Here is a 6,152-nt window from a genome sequence, read left to right as displayed (position 1 = left end):
ATTGAATCATTCGAAATAAATTATTTTAACACAACAACAGCGAAAATAATTTGTTTTTGTTTAAACTGTTACATAAGTCGCTTTTATAAAACGAACTAAGACGTTTGGCATTTGTTTAGTGAAAGTTTTCTCGTTTGGGGGCATAAAATCGTTTGAAATTAACAGTTCTGGTCAAAACTATAACGTAAATTATTTCTTTGAGACGAAATTTAAAGTTTTCATTAAGTTTTATACAAGTTTGCTCTATTCTAAGCAAAGGAGTAATCAGGATAAACTGCTTTTATCCAAAGTAATACATAATTTGCAGTTTTGAGCCAGAATAAGACGTTTTTAATCTTTTTAATGTAAGTTTTCGTGTTCAAAAGAAAGAATCGTCTAAAATAAGCAATTTGTGTCTAGACTGAAACGTAATTTGATTTTCTGGGCCTGAATAAGAGGTTTTCAGATTCTTTGATGTAAGGTTTCTTGTTTGTAACAATGAATAAACGAAAATCATTGGTTTTAATCCAAACTGTGACATACATCGTTTTTTAAAGGCGAAATCAGACGTTTTGCCTCTGTTCAGTGAAAGTATACTGGTTTCAAAGCATAGAATCGTTTGAAATTAACAGTTCTCGTCAAGACTATAACGCAAATCTTTAAAGTGATACAAAGAAATAATTTACGTTATAGTTTTGACCAGAACTGATAAATTCAAACGATTTTATGCCCCCAAACGAGAAAACTTTCAATAAACAGATGCCAAACGTCTTAGTTCGTTTTATAAAAGCGATTTATGTTACAGTTTAAACAAAAACAAATTATTTTCGTTGTTGTTGTGTCAAAATAATTTCTTTCGAATGATTCAATGGAGCGAAACGAGTAAACTTTTATAGGACAGATGCAAAATACCATATTACCACATAAATCGTTATTTTAAAGCAAAGTATTAGCTTTTGCACTTGTTCAATTAAAGTTTGCTTACTTCGAAGTATGTAATCGTCCGAAATATTTTTTTTTGCCAAAACTATAACGTAATTTGTTCTTTTGAGCTTGAATATAGAGTTTTCATTACGTTTTATAGTAGTTTACTCTACTCTAAGCATAGAATCAAACAGAGTAATCCGCTTTTGTTAAAACTGATTCATAATTTGCTCTTATTTTCGAGAATAAGACGTTTTCAATATGCTTGATAAAATTTTTCTTGTTTATAGCAAGGAATCGTTTAAAATAAGCTGTATTTGCTTAAACTGATACGTAATTCGATATTTATGCATGGATACGAAGTTTTCAGTTTCTTTGACGTGAAATTTCTTGTTGCAAAAGGAAATACTTTGCTTTAAAACAACGCTTTATATGGTAATATGTGGTTTTGCATCTGCCCCATAAAAGTTCATTAGTTTCGAATGATAAATTCGTTTGAAATAAACAGTGCTGGTCAAAACTATAATGTAAATTATTTCTTTGAGACGAAATTTAAAGTTTTCATTAAGTTTTATACAAGTTTACTCTATTCTAAGTAAAGGAGTAATCAGGATAAATTGCTTTTATCTAGAGTAATATATAATTTGCAGTTTTCAGCCAGAATAAGACGTTTTTAATCTTTTTAATGTAAGTTTTCGTGTTCAAGACAAAAGATCGTCTAAAATAAGCAGTTTTTGTCCAGACTGAAACGTAATTCGAATTTCTGTGCCTGAATAAGGGGTTTTCAGTTTCTTTGATGTAAGGTTTCTTGTTTGTAACAATGAATTAACAAAAATATTTGGTTTTTATCCAAACTGTGGCATGAATCAGCTTTAAGACTATAAAGCAAATCTTTTGTTTTGTGCTAAAATAAGACGTTTTTAGTCAGTTTGATATAAGTTTTCTTGTTCAAAGCAAAATATTGTCGAAAATCAACCGTTTTTGTCTAAACTGATACAAAATTCGATGGTTTGTGTCCGAATACAAAGTTTTCAGATTCTTTAATGTTAGGTTTGCTGCTTCTAACAAAGAATCAACGAAAATATTTTGTTTTAATACAAACTGCAATATAAAATGTCTTCATAGGACAAAACATGATGTTTGGCATCTGTTTAATAAAAATTTACTCGTTTGGAAGCATAGAATCATTTCAAATAAGCTATTCTCGTCGAAACTATAATGTAATTAGTATTTTGTGCTAGAATACAGCGTTTTTGTTAGATTTATTAACAATTTTGTCTATTTTAAGCAATGAAACGAATAGGATTAGCTGCCTTTATCTAAAGTGATACATAAATTGCTCTTTTATGCCAGATTAATACGTTTTTAGTCTGTTCGATGTAAGTTTTCTTGTTCAAAGCAAAAGATCGTCTAAAATAAGCCGTTTTTGTTTGAACTGATGAACAATTCAGACTGAGAGTCAACAAAAATAATTTATTTTAATCCAAACTGATACTTTTTGACTCTATAAAAGTCCTATAAGAGTCCGAGATACGCCGTTCTCGTCAAGTCTATAACGTAATTCGTTTTTTTGTGTCAGAATACGACGTTTTCTGTCTGTTTAATATAAGTTTTTAATAATAATAACAATAATAATAATAATAATAATAATAATAATAATAATAATAATAATAATAATAATAATAATAATAATAATAATAATAATAATAATAATAATAATAATAATAATAATAATAATAAAAATAATAATACTAATAATAGTAATAATAATAATAATAAAAATAATAATAGTAATAAAAGTAAGCTTAGTTTTCTAAGCAAAAATGAAGCTTATTTTGTGTTATATGAGCGTTTTCTCATTTCTATGCAAGAAATCATCTGTGATCTGTGTTTTTAGGCAAGAAATTGTCTAAAATTAATAACTCATTTTAAAACTGGTATAAAAACATTTACAATACAAAAGTTAATAATAATAATAATAATAATAATAATAATAATAATAATAATAATAATAATAATAATAATAATAATAATAATAATAATAATAATAATAATAATAATAATAATAATGAATGAAGCTTATTTTGTGTGTTATATGAGCGTTTTCTTATTTCTATGCAAGAGATCATCTGTGATCTGTGTTATTAGGCAAGAAATTGAATAAAATTAATAACTCATTTTAAAACTGGTATAAAAACATTTACTATACAAAAGTTAATAATAATAATAATAATAATAATAATAATAATAATAATAATAATAATAATAATAATAGTAATAAATAAAATAATAATAATAATAATAATAATAATAATAATAATAATAATAATAATAATAATAATAATGATAATAATACTTATAATAATGAATTTCTTTCTAAATTAAAGCTTAGTTTTTTTAAGCAAAAATGATGCTTATTTTGTGTTATCTGAGCGTTTTCTCATTTCTATGCAAGAGATCATCTGTGATCTGTGTTTTTAGGCAAGAAATTGTCTAAAACTAATAATTCATTTTAAAACTGTTATAAAAACATTTACTATACAAAAGTTATAATCGGTTATTAATAATAATAATAATAATAATAATTAAATTATAATAATAATAATAATAATAATAATAATAATATTAATAATAATAATAATAATAATAATAATAATAATAATAATAATAATAATAATAATAATAATAATAAAAATAATAATAATAGTAGTAATAAAAGTAAGCTTAGTTTTCTAAGCAAAAATAAAGCTTATTTTGTGTTATATGAGCGTTTTCTCATTTCTATGCAAAAGATCATGTGTGATCAGTGTTTTTAGGCAATCTTAGCCATTTTATAGTTTTTAGGCAAGAAATTGGCTAAAATTAATCACTCATTTTAAAACTGGTATAAAAACAATACTATACAAAAGTTAAAATCGGTTTTTAATAATAATAATTATAATAATAATAATAATAATAATAATAATAATAATAATAATAATAATAATAATAATAATAATAATAATAATAATAATAACAATAATAATAATAATAATAATAATAATAATAATAATAATAATAATAATAATAATAACAATAATAATAATAAAAATAATAATAATAGTAATAAAAGTAAGCTTAGTTTTCTAAGCAAAAATGAAGCTTATTTTGTGTGTTATATGAGTGTTTTCTCATTTCTATGCAAGAAATCATCTGTGATCTGTGTTTTTAGGCAAGAAATTGTCTAAAATTAATAACTCATTTTAAAACTGGTATAAAATCATTTACTATACAAAAGTTAATAATAATAATAATAACAATAATAATAATAATAATAATAGTAATAGTAACAAAAGTAATAATAATAATAATAATACTTTTAATAAGGAAAAATGGAACTTATTTTGTGTGTTACATGAGCGTTTTCTCATTTCTATGCAAAAGATCATGTGTGATGTGTGTTTTTAGGCAATCTAAACCATTTTATAGTTTTTAATATTTAACAAAAATTTGCTTTAAAATAAAATGTTTGAAAAACTGAAATTAAACTAAATTAATTGTGTCTAACACTTTAGTAGAGGAAAAAGGAGGAGACATAAAAGTCACTAAAGTCTTCAGAGTCGTTTTTAAATGCTGCATTTTCGTCTTCCTCTCAAACATTGAAAACTGAATTACATTTTTGTTCAGTAACTAAAGCTGATAAAATTTCCTACAAAATAATTATATAAATAAAAATAAATATAATAAAAGGAGAAGACATAAATGTCATTAAAGGTTTCAGAGTCGTCTTTAGTCGTCATATTAATAACAATAACATTTGTTAAATATTATTTATATCTAACTCTATAACTCGCTTATGGTTGGTCTTACAAGAAAAATGCAAATAACTATTTTGTAGGAAATTTTATCAGCTTTAATTTTGAAAAAAAGATAAAAATTGATAGGAGTAACTGTTTTCGAGATATAAGCAAAAAACCAATAAGAAAACTGTAACTGTTACTGAACAAAAATGTAATTCAGTTTTCAATGTTTGAGACGAAGACGAAAATGCAGCATTTAAAATCGACTCTGAAGACTTCAGTGACTTATATGTCACCTCCTTTTTCTTCTAATAAAGTATTGGACCTAATAAATTAAGTGTATTTTAAATCACAAAACATTTTCTGTTAAAGCACTTTTTTTCTTAAATATTAATTATTTTCAAACTTATTTCTCGCTTATGGTTAGTCCTACATGAAAAATGCAAATTACTATTTTGTAGGAAATTTTATCAGCTTTAATTTTAGTAAAAAGATAAAAATTGATAGGAGTAACTGTTTTCGAGATGTAAGCAAGAGACCAAAAAACTGTTACCTTAATTAAGCGCTTGCATATAAGCAAATTTAGTACTAAAAACAACTCTGAAGACTTTGGTGACTTTTATGTCTTCTCATTTTTCCTCTACTAAAGTGTTTGACCCAATTAATTTAGTTTAATATCGGTTTTTCAAACATTTTATTTTAAAGCAAATTTTTGTTAAAGATTATTTATATCCAACTCTATAACTCGCTTATGGTTGGTCCTACAAAAAAATGCAAATAACTATTTTGTAGGAAATTTTATCAGCTTTAATTTTAAAAGAAAGATAAAAATTAATAGGAGTAACTGTTTTCGAGATATAAGCAAAAAACCAATAAAAAAACTGTAACTGTTACTGAACAAAAATGTAATTCAGTTTTCAATGTTTGAGACGAAGACGAAAATGCAGCATTATTATTATTATTAATGTTATTGTTATTAATATGACGACTAAAGACGACTCTGAAACCTTTAGTGACCTTTATGTCTTCTCCTTTTTCCTCTACTAAAGTGTTAGACACAATTAATTTAGTTTAATTTTAGTTTTTCAAACATTTTATTTTAAAGCAAGTTTTTGTTAAATATTATTTATACCCAACTCTATAACTCGCTTATGGTTGGTCCTACAAGAAAAATGTAAATAACTATTTTGTAGGAAATTTTATCAGCTTTAATTTTGAAAAAAAGATAAAAATTGATAGGAGTAACTGTTTTCGAGATATAAGCAAAAAACCAATAAGAAAACTGAAACTGTTACTGAACAAAAATGTAATTCAGTTTTCAATGTTTGAGACGAAGACGAAAATGCAGCATTATTATTATTATTAATGTTATTGTTATTAATATGACAACTAAAAACGACTCTGAAGACTTTGGTGACTTTTATGTCTTCTCCTTTTTCCTATACTAAAGTGTTAGACTCGTTAGACTCA

The sequence above is a fragment of the Tribolium castaneum genome, chromosome 1 (genome assembly GCF_031307605.1).
Source record: "Tribolium castaneum strain GA2 chromosome 1, icTriCast1.1, whole genome shotgun sequence".
Classification (NCBI taxonomy): Eukaryota; Metazoa; Arthropoda; class Insecta; order Coleoptera; family Tenebrionidae; genus Tribolium; species Tribolium castaneum.
Note: the sequence above shows the minus strand (reverse complement) of the source record.